General features: G+C 40.4%; 1 pseudogene across 1 annotated transcript; it reads right to left on the minus strand.

Moving 5' to 3' along the window:
* Positions 1 to 1,345: 1,345 nt before the first annotated feature.
* Positions 1,346 to 12,151, minus strand: LOC111339789 (nicotinamide N-methyltransferase-like; annotated as a pseudogene). The gene is made up of 4 exons (XR_016001775.1): positions 11,531 to 12,151; positions 10,570 to 10,682; positions 10,341 to 10,412; positions 1,346 to 1,749 (listed from the first exon to the last, which is right to left on the minus strand). The product of XR_016001775.1 is annotated as a nicotinamide N-methyltransferase-like (transcript).
* Between the last annotated feature and the right edge of the window lie 2,150 nt (positions 12,152 to 14,301).

The following is a 14,301-nucleotide window of genomic DNA, read 5'->3' on the forward strand; positions in this document are numbered from 1 at the left end:
CTATGCGGGCCCCACAGGCCATCAAGAAAAAGAAAAAATTCTTTAGTAATTTGCCAATCATCAGTGTCAATTGAACGACTTATATAATCAGCTTGCTGATTCGAAGTGCGAGGGATCCATTGCACTTCTAAATGAATTCCCGATCGAATATAAATATCAAAAATCCTTCGGGCCATTTTATGCAAATCTAATTTCATGCTGCCCATTTCAACAATCTTAGAAGCTACTTGGCTATCTGTAAACCACTTTAAAACGTGTGATCCTTCCAACGCTGAGGCAAATGATTGTAATGAAAACTCAATAACGGACAACTCCCTCCACGTTGAACTTTGACTTCTCTCGTTCTCCGACCTCATTTTGTCGCTCACAAAATCATTGTTAAAGTCAGTAATTGCTCCACCTCCAGTAGCACTGGCATCCGAATAAACAAAATAACTTGGATCTTTACTTACAAAGCAGTACCTAGCGTTGATATTAACCATATTTCCTTTCCAAAAATACAGTTATCCCTTGCAGTAATGGTCGAGAAGGGATATAGAATCCCACTTATCCCAGCACAAGGTGGACAAGAGACAATGTCTGGTCATTATCCTGCCAATGCTACCAACTACGAGGCGGCAGAGATAATTTGACCTGTGGAGGCCAACTCTCTAGCAGACACTTTGAAATCGGCTTCGATGATATGATCAATTGTATTGACGATCTTAACAATTCTTCTTTCTACAATTTTTAAAGTACCTAGTGCAGAATTCCAGGTTATACCCAGCCAGTCCAATACCTGGGTGGGTTCCCCTACCGATTTGTCTTCATCGACAACAAAACCCGCATTACACAAATCCGCCCTTACGGCCAGGGCCTTAATGCGACAACTTTCGCTATCCTGAACAATCGCCCAACCGTCGTCCAAGAAGATAGCTATACAAAGACCCTGTATTCTCCAATACTTTTCTAAAGACTTCAAAACCTTTGTGAAAACATAAGGGGCAGAGGAAAGACCGAACGGGAGCACAGTAAAAACATAAAATACTTAATTGATGGAATTAGGCGCCCGCCATGAAAACCCCAGAAAAGTTTGGTGCTCTTGTGCAATGTCGATATGATGGTAACCGCTTTTTAAATCGAAGGAAAACATGTACGCGTCTTTCGCAAAATAAGACATAGCAATTTTCCAGTCCTCGAACTTTGCTTAATTAAGGACTTATTGACGTGGCGCAAATCGAGAATTAATCTCTTCTTACCGCCTGGCTGTCTAGAAACTGACAAAGGATTTACAACAAAAGACTGCTCATGAACCATACGCACCCGATCAGAATTGAGAAGCTCAAGAACAGCTTGGTCCACGAAATCAGGATGAAGTCGAGCTGACTTATTATTCTTAAGCCTTATGGCCAACGGAAAAGTGACGAACGGCAGCCTGTAGCCGTTTTCAATAATAGACAAAATAAAATCCGGAGCACCTATAGATCTCCAGAACGCTAAACTATTTTTCAAATTACCCTTAACACTTAATGAATGTCCGCTTTCAAGTTCGTGATTCTGAGCAATTTGATCTACCAGCGCCAAGACATCTTCAATGCTTTGGCTGAATTGGTTGTCCTGAGGTTGGCTTGTAGGAGATTGCAGGGAATGAATTGTGGCTAGGGGGCTGGTAACTTCCCGGCCGGGAAAAGGATCGACAGTCCTTAGCTCAGTGTCCAAATTTGCCGCATTTGAAACAGCGGAAGAAGTCGCCAGAAGTGTCTCTACGGCCTGAAAGATAAAGGCAATGACGAAAACTGTGGTAAAAGGGAGGTGGGGGGGGGGGGGGGAGCGGGGGCGTAAACCAGAAAGATGAATAAAGTGTATGGAACCGCAAGCGTGAATGGGACTCAAGAGACAGCGAAGAGTATAAGTATTAATAGCTGGCCAATCAGGAGATACATGTAAAACAGAATGCACAATAGTGGGTGCGGCAGGTGAGAAACGAAAACAACTGCAACTAATTACTTGGAATCCTTGGGTTTCACCCACGTGACCAATACCTTAGCAACGGTTAATATCCGCCATCTTGGTGTCCCTCGAGCGTAAACAAACCGTATCTAACGAAGAGTTCATGTGAGAAAGAAGGGATGGTTTTATGCATTATTGTTGGCTGTTCGAGCAAAAGTGGAAAGCATAAAGACTAAGGATTTTTTCGTATAATAATTTAATAATTTTATTATCTCTATAGCGCAAAATTCATTATATATATGATCTAATGCGCTATACCTCAGATCATCACAAATCAAGGGGAAGAACAGGAGGAACTAGAAGTTGTTGTATGGTTCGAGGCTTGCGGCTGTTGTAGATCCTCGATTTTTTGGTCGAGCTTTTCTTTGAGCTTCTTAGCCGATGAGAAATCGATGTCTTTAGCCCTCGCATACGGCACTTCATTGACCTATGTCGGCAAAATCCATGAGTATTTTACCTGAGTGCAGGTAAGCTTGGGGTGTCACGAAAACTCACACCCCGAAAACTCAGACCTCAGACCCCGAAAACTCAGACTCCTCGAAAATTCAAGAGATAAACTCGACTCATGATCACTCCTGGTAATCCCGCGTGTATTTTGACCTTTTGGGTCTTAATCCAACTGAAGCAGCAAAAGCAAGGCCGCAAGTTGCACGTTTCGCAAAATCGTCCGATGGTTGAGTATTAAAACATTTTAGAGTGACACAAGACTTCATTTAGCTTAGATTTACCTCCATTTTTCCCGTTAATTTTGAACTTTTCATTCACAGTTAACGGGATCAAATGCGCCCGCTCCAACATCAAAGTATTAAAATGTGGCGTGATTTTGACGAGCCGAAAGGGACGTTTGTTTACCTTTTTGTACTTCGTCGCACAGATCCTTGTTGTCGCTCTGTTAAAATTCTTAAATATTTCGCGATAATAATGGATACAAACAGAGACTCGGCCCACCAGTCCCAAAACGAAGACAATTTTGCGACCCTTGGGCTAGAGTTCTTAAATGAGGCAGAAAGAGAAAAACAACGCGAAAGAAGACTCGGCATCAGCGCCGTCACGATTCGCTTCACTAAAGAATCACTCTTGATATTGTTGTCCGTCTTTCGCGTCGGATTTGTTGCATTGTTCCACCGGTTATATCATAAAAAAAATTGTTTCATGCTTTATGCTATGCACTATCGAGTTATGGAGCACTTCGAAAGCTTGGAGAACACTTCGAGGGACCTGAGTTTTCGGTGTCTGAGTTTTCGTGACACCCAGCGAGCTTGCCATGAATTCTAGTAGTTGCCTCAAACATAAATAAAACACTTGCGATATGTGAGCATGACTCAGCCAGTCCAGCTTTGCATCCCAAGCAATGGGCTGACAAAATAGTCCCATCGTTTTCGGAAATGACCCAAATGTTCACTAAAGGATCACTCATATGCTGTGAATGCCAAACTCGTGCTCTCACGGCATACTTGCCGGCGATTACTTTGCCTACAACTGAGGTTACAAATCCCGACACCATTTGATTAAACGCCTCTAGACTCTTGAACGCCTTGAACTGCTTCTTGGTGTAGAAGCTGGTCTCAAGAACGAGGTAACTCAGCAAGTCCGACGCTTCCACAGGAGGCAAGCATTTTGGACTGAACTTCTCGGCTGGTATGCTTGCAGGGTCAACCCCAATGACCGAGATCTTTTGCAAACATCTTTCCTTCCAACTCTCTAAGCTTTCGGCATACTCAGAGAGCACTGGGATACCTTAAGATGAATGCCGGATACTTTTATCGCTTTTTTCTGTCTGGATATTCATTTAGTTGGCGAAATAATACGGCGATAAGAGAGAGGGCTTCACTATAGAAATCGACTAATTATTCATAAATTTGACACCCGAGGGACACCAACATGGCGGACACTAACTTCAGCAAAGCTTGTGACGTCACCTGAAACCCAACCATAACAGCGGAAAATACATTTCCCACCTTCGCGGGTGTCCTTCGGAAAAAAAATTGTACGCACGCTAGTTTGAAGAAAACCCTAGCAAACTACACATGAAAGAAAAGCTTAATACATGCAGTTTACGATAAAAATATAATTTGGGCGATTTATTTATTTAGGAACTAGCAAGAGCCGGTAAGGCGGGAAACGACTGAGGGTCCTTCGGCTATCGGATCTCGCTGCACGAGCAAAATGGCTGCACAGTCTTATTCACAAGGCATCAATCAACAAAAGTTTGTCAGGCTTTTCCGATATTCTGATTGGTTGTCTGGATATCCGCATCTAAAGTTAGAGTAGCGTAAAAATTGCGAGACGCGTTGCGGAAATGGACACCACGGGAAACATATTTCAAATATCAAAATTTCCTGACACACTTTCGTTCGTTATTATCCCGGGAATGTTTTGGCGAAATTTCACGAAAATCGGTCAAATCTACATATCCTATAAATTCGCTCAAAGTGGATGTATTCCTCTCAAAATCAAATGCGAGATTTTAGCTCCTAAAGGTTTGTAAACACCTAGCGCCACACCAAGAGATTATCTCGCCTCCTGAAACCGCGAACCAATGGGAAGACGGAACCTCCAGGTGGCAATGACATCTACTAACTATGATGACAATGCATCAAGATTTTCTCGGGAAAAGTATCGCATAGCAGTCACGTTTTTTTAACTCGCTCTGTTGAACGTGGAGTAATGGGCAAAATTGGCAAAGAAAATACCGGCGGCAAAAGAGGTAAAGCTGGAGAATGGCAGATCGCAAGTTTTAAGAACAACATAAAAGAAGATAAGACACTACCAGATAAATTAAGTTTCACGAAGGAATCATGCCTAATTACAAACAAGGATGATGACTTTTATTATTTCTGAACAATTTATTCAATTTATTTAATTCAACTTATCTATTTATCCTTTAGTTACTGATAATAGATTACAATGGAGATAGTAATTTTTACATACTCTTAATCTCTTATATACCTCACACCTGTATTTATCCTAGTTAATGTAATTAGACCTTAATGTTTTAGATAGGCAGGCCCACATCAGCCATTGGCTGACTTTTACCAACCTGCATTAACAAATAAAAAAAAAGAAATAAAAAAAATAAATAAATAAAAAAAAAAAAGCTAACATCCAGATGGGCTATGTATACCCGTTAAATCTGCCTATAAGAAAGAACAAACTTAAGCCATCGGAATAACCCTCTATCTCTGTTGGATCTAAGGTCGATACCTTCACATAAAGAATCTGGTATCCCTCTCCCGCAAAAGTTTTAGTATTAGAGAGGAGTCCCTGGGCAAAGAAAAAGAAAATACAGGCCCAAAGAGGAGAGAAATGACATCATTTTTTCAGGAAAAAAAAACCAGTCCTGCAACTCCTCTCCACGCTGACATCCAAATTACGAACAAAGAAGTCGCCATCAAATCTGTATTTGTCGTACATAAGGTTAAAAACAAAGTTTCCTTTCAATAAGTAGCACCGGTCATGATACAGAACATAGGCAATCGCCTCGAATCGTAAGAAATCATGAATAAACCTACCCGAGGGAACTCATTTCAACGATAAGGGTATTACTTAAGTTGTCTGTCGATTAGCTGTTTTGCTCTTCAGCAGCTTCTTCAGCTTTACCTTTTTCGCCGCGGGTTTTTTCTTTGCCAATTTTGCACATTACTCAACGTTCAACAGAGCGAGATAAAAAAACGTGACTGATATGCAATACTTTTCCCGGGAAAATCTTGATGCATTGTCGTTGACGCCTGGAGGTCCCGTCTTCCTATTGGTTCGCGGTTTCAGGCCAGATAAATCTCTTGGTGTGGCGCCAGTAGTTTACAAACCTTAAGGAGCTAAAATCTGGCATTTGATTTTGATAGGAATACATCCCCTTTGAGCGAATTTATGGGATATGTAGATTTGACCGATTTTCGTGAAATTTCGCCAAAACATTCCCGGGATAATGACGAACGAAAGTGTGTTAGGAAATTTTGATATTTGAAAAATATTTTTTCTCGTGGTGTCCATTTACGCAACGCGTCTCACATTTTGTACGCTACTCTAACTTTAGATGCGGATATCCAGACAACCAATCAGAATATCGGAAAAGCCTGACACCCTTTTGTTGATTGATGCCTTGTGAATAAGACTGTGCAGCCATTTTGCTCGTGCAGCGAGATCCGATAGCCGATAAATTGAAATAGAAAGACCCTTGGTCGTTTCACGCCTTACCGGCTCCTGATACTCCCTAAATAAAAAAAAATCGTCTAAGTTATATCTTTATCGTAAATTGCATGTATCAAGCTTTATGTATAGTTTGTTAGGGTTTTCTTCAAACTAGCGCGCGTACGAATTTTTTCCCCGAAGGACACCCGCGAAGGGGAAAAGTAACCTTAAAAGAAGCAGATATATTCTTCTGGACAATCCGTTTCAGTTTGTTTTATATTGTTCTTGTCCTTGTTCTTAATTTTTTTGTAACAGGTTCTCCAGTTCGGTATACTAGGAACACAGGGAAATGATCTTGTTTAAAAATGTGTTGAATGGTATTTTAATTCTTTCATTCCCAAGATCTCTTAAGTATTTCTCCTCACTGTCTGCCATACATTCTTTTGATGTTAGTTTGGAGAATACGGAATTGGATCAACTTATGATCCCCCAATTGATCTTTTGTAATTATTCCCATTACTTGCATCCATAATGTTAGGACAAATTCTGTTTTGGTCGCTTGTGGGAGTGCAAGGGTTGATGGGATTACTCGAGGTACTCCACAGGTATCTAATGTACAGAGATGTACTGACAACAATAAAAAAGGCCAAAATCACTTTTGTACCATTATGGCGCGAAGAGATATGACTGCAACTTACTTTTTTTTAATCATACTCAGATCTAGGTATACGTAAGAATTATTATTACATGATAAATAACCTGGAAATCCATTATTTGCATACATCGAGGTTTACTTTCTTTGAGCTCTCAATCTTCAGTCGAGGGGCACTGTCCCCGCCCTCATGTCGCTAACATTGCATAACAATTGTTACAATTTTCAATCTTGTGATCTTTTCACAAATCCTCGTATTAGAATTGTGCTTGGTGAAATAATATGTTTTAGAACTTTTTTTGTACAGCTCCGGCCTATTTTGAGGAGCTTATTGACTGGAGCAATTCACCATTTAACCAGACAGTGTATCTGAGAAATTTTCTCTGAGGGAGCCCAATCAAATGCTAAACTGAGAGATTTTAATAAGAGAACATTTAGAAATACATTTGATAATAAATGTTAGAGAGATTTTAGCCTGTGCTGGAAAAAATTAAGGCAAGTCACAAATTAATTATGGACACAATTGAAACTGTAAAAATTGTAAAGAGGTTTGCTAGTGCCAACAAACAATGCCAAAGGGAAATTTGGAATATTTAGAGATATGTGCCTGGGGGGGGGGGGGGTTTAAAGATAAGACCCACCCCTCTACCCTTGTGTTTCAAAACACTCTGCCACTTCTGTCATTAACCAGCAATTTATTTGACTACTGGGTATTTAAGCCATAAAACCCTAAGACCACACAACTCAAATGTACACTACTTTTTAAACATACCTTGTAAATCTTGCTCAGCTTTTATAAACCTTTTTATCCTAGCTGTTTGCTTATGAAAGCGAACTCTTAACCTTAAAGCTCTCTCTATATCAAAATAAAAATTATAAGCATTCCACTGGAAAGACTTGACAACTCTACTTCAAATTCACCATCCCACCAAGGCAAGGTTCCCCACCCCTGAGAAGGCCTTCATCAAATTCCTTACTTCCTACACACTGAGAAAACAGTCAAATGCCTGTTGGTTGCTTGGAGTGGGGATGTTGACTGGAGGCCTAATAATTTGAGCATTACTGTAACTATGTTTTAAGAAACAGTTCACACAGAGGGATGTGAATATTTAGACATAAAACAGAAGCATCAAATCCAAGAATGCCCAGGGACACAAGGAAAAATGTATCCAAAGACATCCTTGGGAACATTTGAGTTCCAGCTAATTGACAAGCAAAGAAGCTGCTGTACACATTTTGATCAGGGGGTTTGTTTTGTAGATCAACCGTGCAGTGAAGGAAGTGATCAAGGACAGCCTGCATTTAACTATCGATAACTCAATTTCTTGTTCTGAGTTACAAGTTACAAATTTACTGGGCGCACTGAAACAGCAATGAAAATTGAACCATAATTTAACCAGTACATAATACTACTCATATTTGAAAACACCTGAAATGGGTCTTGACTAATACCTAATAACTAATAAGACATTATTTTGGAACTCCTTGAAGAAAATCATGCTACATTAGTCTGAAATTATCCCCTTCAGAATTATAAGAATAATAATAATAATAATTTATTTCTTATAGAGCGCTATTTACAGTGACAGATCAACAGCACTTTACACTTAATGTATAAACCCACCCATCCCACCCCAGGGGAGGACATCCATCACACAGTAATCTTGTGCGTGGGAAAGTAACGTCTTCTACCCCCAACTCTGCGGGAGACGGGACCTCCATTTATTCGTCCCTATCCGAGAAGACTAGAATATCTAACCATTTATCGATGTTATAGAAAGGTAGCAAATTCTTCTCAATTATTTTAAGACCTTGAGTGTTGGTCCGGCCCGGGCTTGAACCCTTGACCTCCCGCACAACAGGCCAGCGCACTATCCATTGGTCTAACTGGGCGGCGGTCAGGTATTTGGGGTTTTTTGGTGTGTCTAAAGCTATCAGACCATCAATGACCCATTAAAGTTATCCACAACAAATTTCTACCCATGTATGGCCTGTATATTTAGCACAAATCAGTAACTTTTGTCAATACAATAACAATGATTATTAATTATAATTACCAATAATGTTCAGAGGTAATGATGGCAACTTGTGTCAGGGAATATTTTAAATCTGCAAGGATGCATGGGCAATGGAGGTCTTCTTATCGTGATTTACCAAAAGTAAAATATTCCCCACTTCTCCCCCAAATTAATGTGTAATAATCCAAACTATTCTAAACAGTGTATAAGCCAGCCAGAGTATTTTTTCCAGGTTACGCACAAATAATTGTAATGTAAGAAACAATTTGGAAATACATGAGACAAGAAATATAAGTGATGGAAACCTATGGAACGCCATAACTGTCTTATGATATTTTGTTTCCTTATCCGTGGTGCTTTTCTTATCATTTTCGGTGCTTGTATTATGATATTTGGTGGTCTGGTTGCTATAATCGGTGACAGTCACCTTATACTCGGCTCTTTATCCAAGGTACTCGGTAATTTCCACATTATACCTGGTGTGAAAGCCCTTATAATCACTGCTAACCACTTTATACTTGGTGCTTGGATCAATTTTAGGGGTGCAGCTTTCTTTATATTCGGTGAATAATTTGCCGATGTTTCAGTGCATCTTGCGCCATTATCAAGGTTACATAATTAATGATAAAATGTGATTTGAAGCAAATTTGCATAAAACAATGCCAAGCTAATTACATGAATACCGTTTAGCACAAAGAGAATCTGACTGTACATTCAATGTTGGTTTAAGATCTTGAATACACAGCATTTCATTAACAAGGCAGTCAAACTTGTTTGTGCATTTCTTGATTACATTAAAGTGTGCTACGAAATTGTTCAGAACAGCAGTCTTACATTCTTTGGAATAGTGCCTGTAAATAGATGATGCTATCAATATATGGCTGTTGGTTTCTATCACATATATTTCTTGTCCCAATAATTTTAATTCTTCAAAAATTCACTAGGTCATATCTCTTTGTGCTATAAAGGTATACATGTGATTTTGGCCTTTTTATTGTTGTCACTACGTCCCTTTACACTAGATACCTGTGGAGTACCCTTCATAATCACATCAGCTGTGTAACTCCTATGGGTCAGAGTGACCAAAACAGACTTTCTCCTAACATTATCAATGATGTATACTAGCAAGCAGACAAGTATTGGGATTAATCAGAAAAGATCAATTGGGGGATCATAAGTTGATCCAACTCCATATTCTCCAAACTAACATCCTAAGAATTGTGTGGCAGACAGTAAGGAGAAATACTGATGAGATCTTGGGAATGAAAGAATTAAAATACCATTCAACACATTTTTAATAACTAAAATTTCCTTGCATTTCTATATTGAACTGGTAAACCTGTAAAAAAATTGGAGCAAGGACAAGAACAATATAAAACAAAATGAAATGGGAATTGTAACAGGAAATATCTGGTTCTTCAAGATACAAACAAGAGAACCCTGGAACAACCTCAAAATTTGATTGTTAATATCTCATGAGACCACTATTGGTGGAAACATTGTGCCTCAAATTAGTAAGTGTTCTTATTAACACCAATTACTTCTCTGCTTACCAATGAATAGCCATTAATGATCAATGCAGCTAACGTCCAGATGGGCTTAATGTATGCCTGTCAAACTTCCCTCTAAAAAAGAACAAACTTTGAGCATCGCAATTACCCTCTGTCACAATACCTTCAGATTAAGAATCTGATATCCCTCTTCCGCAGAAGTTTTTTCGATCATGTTCGTACTCAGGAAAGCAATGAAATTTTTCATGGCCAACCATATAAAAACTCTCACCCAGAACTCCAGGCATGATAAAATATCCACCAGTTTTCAGGTACTTTGTCGGCTCGGCGATCGCGTGACGATACTCTTCTGAAGATGTCACGGAAGCCGGATGCGGGCAAAACCTGGCCTAGGCCATGGCCTACCCTGTGGCCTACCCTAGGGCCTACCCTATGGCCTACCCTATGGCCTACCGGTGGTCAAATTTTTAAAAGGATAGCATTGCTAGAAACCTTTCAACGTTTTCCTGAGTACTGTCTTACCAACGACTTTCTTCTGCTGTTTTGGTAGCCACATTCCGATTAAAATTTCTTAACCTTCTGATAGAATAAGGAAATCGGGGAACAGAAGCTGGTTAAACGCAACTTTTGGGAAAACATCATCATATCAGCTCTCCTTTCAAATTAGTGCAATACTGGCCCTTTCTTTGGAAAAGCAAGTAAAGTTTGCGAAATGTTTACGACGGCGATGCGTGCGTGTCCCGTGGTGCTCGTTGCAAATTCAATACTCTACAGCACTTGAGGGCACTTAAAAAAAATTGGCGTGGCACGTAATGTTTGCGTTTTCTTACCTGGATATGTATGCTCTCCAATATAACGCCATTCATTATATTTTTACACCAGCACTCCACCATATGTTACCGACGGACAGCCTGCATCAAAAAGCCGCCATTTTGTATATCCTCTCCGACCACACAATATTGGCCCCTCCTCTCTCCTCCCCCTTAACTTACCGTGATGGTTGAGTGCTGTGATATTTGCAGTGTTTCGTTCCCCCGGACATTGAAAATAGATCGTGTTAGCGACCTCTTAGTATACCCTTTTCAAAGACAGATAATTGTACACCAGCGTATTCGTTCGACTCTGACTGATTTTATTTTTATGTTCTTAAAAATCTGACCACCGGTAGGCCATAGGGTAGGCCATAGGGTAGGCCACTGGGTAGGCCACAGGGTAGGACAGGTTTTGTCCACACCCCTGAAGCCTCCAGACACAGATTTGTCGTGATCACATCAAACGAGCCGATCTGAGCCGATCTTTGCCGATCTGTGAGGACCACGAAGATGGCCATTTTACTGGGTCCTCCCAACCAATATCACAGGCTAGTATATGGGTAACTTTCTTCCTAAGGGCATCTTGTCGAATTTCCAGTTCTTCACTTGTCCTTCCTTCCAAGTTCTGAACGACAAACTTGAAATACGATGACCAATTATGAGGATCAGGTGATTTCTGCAACCATCCCTACACTTCTCGTCGATTTCTTTAGCTGTATTCAGCAAAAATGATCTCTTTTGTGTAGGGTTCGGCGCTAATTAGAACAGAAATGTTTGGACCTCCACCAAATTCTAACACCCGAAGATGTCCCTTGGGCATTGTGGACCAAGCTTCGTGAAAACTTTTTTTTTTTTTTTTTGCAAATTTATTTACATTAGAAGTTGCTATTTACAATGATTGGGCTGATAGTAATTGATGATTTAGTTACAATGATTGGATTCACGAAATCAAAATTAGTACTCTTAGACTAGTTAATTACTGGTATATCTGATTGAATAAAAGGCGAGGTTTTAGCCTTGAAATACTAGGGTTTAGATGGTGCTATTAACAATGATTGTGTTGATGGTAATTGCTAATTAAGTTACGATGATTGGGATCACGGAATCGAAATTAGTGCTCTAGTTAATTACTGGTGTATCGGATTGAATAAAGCGAGGTTTTAGACCTGAACTACTAGGGTCTGGTTCTCATAAGAGCACAAAACCTTCCTGTGAGCCCAGAGGGTAGTGAAAATCTCCCGTGGGGAGTGGGTGAAGGCAGCGTCAATGCGAAAACGCACGCGGGTTTTAATTTTTGAGATTATGGCTTGGGCAGAGGGGCGCCTGGCTTCAAAAACATCCAGGTTTCGGGCGGCCCAGAGCTCATTTAGGGCAATTTTGATTAGGAAGGACGTGATCAGGTTTGATTTTTCGAAACTGGAGCCCGGGGGTAGGCCCTGACGGAATAAAATCAACGGTTCAGACAGGAGGGGGGGGGGGGGGTTTATCATAGAGTTTGGAAATTAATGTCGACACCCAGCTCCAGACAGGGGACACCAGGCGACAGGAGCAAAACGCGTGAGAGACTGTTTCGCGCTCGCCGCAGCCCGCGCAGAAAACTACGCTAAGAAAATTGTGAGTAGGAGGGAGCATCCTCGGAAATTCCACCGAGATACGAACTCAAAAAGGCTTTGGTGTCGAAAGAATTGTGGTAGTCTTTTCCAAATCTTACTTCTGTTGTTCTTTGGGTACCTTCTGTTTCGTTTGTTTGGACGACCTCCGACATGTTGGGGGCTTTCATATAATTGAATAGTCAGGGAGCAGATACCGAAAAAACGAGTTTCCTTCAACCATCACCACAGAGTAAAGAAGACCTGATCAACGAGAAGTAATTTGTGGAGTTAAATTATGGTATACGTTTCAAAGTACAGGCCTTTCTGTCACGCACTCCATATTTCAACATGGAAACGAGACTGAGATCTAAACTGACCTTTTTAGCTCCCGATGGATATACGGATGCGATTCAGAATTGATGGAGACTTCACAGCCAAGTGAGTAGATTTGAAGCATATGACAAGATGACAATAAGGAGTGTCATGTGACTGCTGACACCAAGATTTTTGTCCTGCACGTATGAATATATGAATAAAGTTTATATCTGACCACTTGCAGCCCAGAGGCTGAATTACGGGTGCAGTGTAAGGTTAAGAACAGACGTCAGCATATCAGGCGCCTCTGGCAGCCGCTTCAGTCTATCGATCTCGCCTTCCCACCCATCCCGCCCAAGGGGAGGACATCCATCACACAGTAATCTCGTGTGTGGGAAATTAAGGTCTCCTACCCCAACCCTGCAGGAGACGGGACCTCCATTTATTCGTCCATATCCGAGAAGACTAGAACATCTAACCATTTTCTTGATGTTATAGAAAGGTAGCAAATTCTTCTCAATTATTTTAATACCTTGAGTGTTGATCCGACCGGGGCTCGAACCCTCGACCTCCCGCACAACAGTCCAGCGCTCTATCCATTGAGCTAACCGGGAGGCGGTATACCAAGGAAATAACTAGAAAGTCAATATCGCGCGCTTGTTTCTTGCGATTATAAGATAACTACTATTACCTTAGTAAACTGGTCTTATTTCCATCTGAAATTCAGATACCTTTTTTAAACTGTTGGCGCAGACTCGAAAACGAGGCTATAAAGAGCGGTGTATCCTCGGTCAAAAGTTTAAAATAATAAAAACATAAACATAAAAAGGTGTTTGCTAAAAGGAGGTACAAAGGTTTTATTAGTTGTTATCTATTAGTCGAGACCCATTTCATGTGTTTTTAAATATCAGCAGTATTACATAAGTTCTAATTTTCATTGCTGTTTCAGTACGCTCAATAAGTTTTAAACTTGTAACTCAGAGCAAGAAATTGAGTTTAGAATAGTTAAAGGCAGGTTGTCCTAGACCACATCCTTCACACGATTGATCTACAAAACAAACCTCCTGATCAAAATGTGTACAGCAGCTTCTTTGCTTGTTTGCTTCTTTGCTGGAACTCAAACACTTTTGTCCAAGGGTGTCTTGGATACATTTTCCTTGCGCTCTTGAGCATTTATGAATTTGATAGTTTTGTTTTTCGTATAAATATTCAGATCCTGCTATGAGAACTGTTTAGTACTAGATTCTCATTCAGCTTCCGTTGTAAAGCCATGCGAATGTCATG

The sequence above is a fragment of the Stylophora pistillata genome, chromosome 5 (genome assembly GCF_964205215.1).
Source record: "Stylophora pistillata chromosome 5, jaStyPist1.2, whole genome shotgun sequence".
Taxonomy (NCBI): domain Eukaryota; kingdom Metazoa; phylum Cnidaria; class Anthozoa; order Scleractinia; family Pocilloporidae; genus Stylophora; species Stylophora pistillata.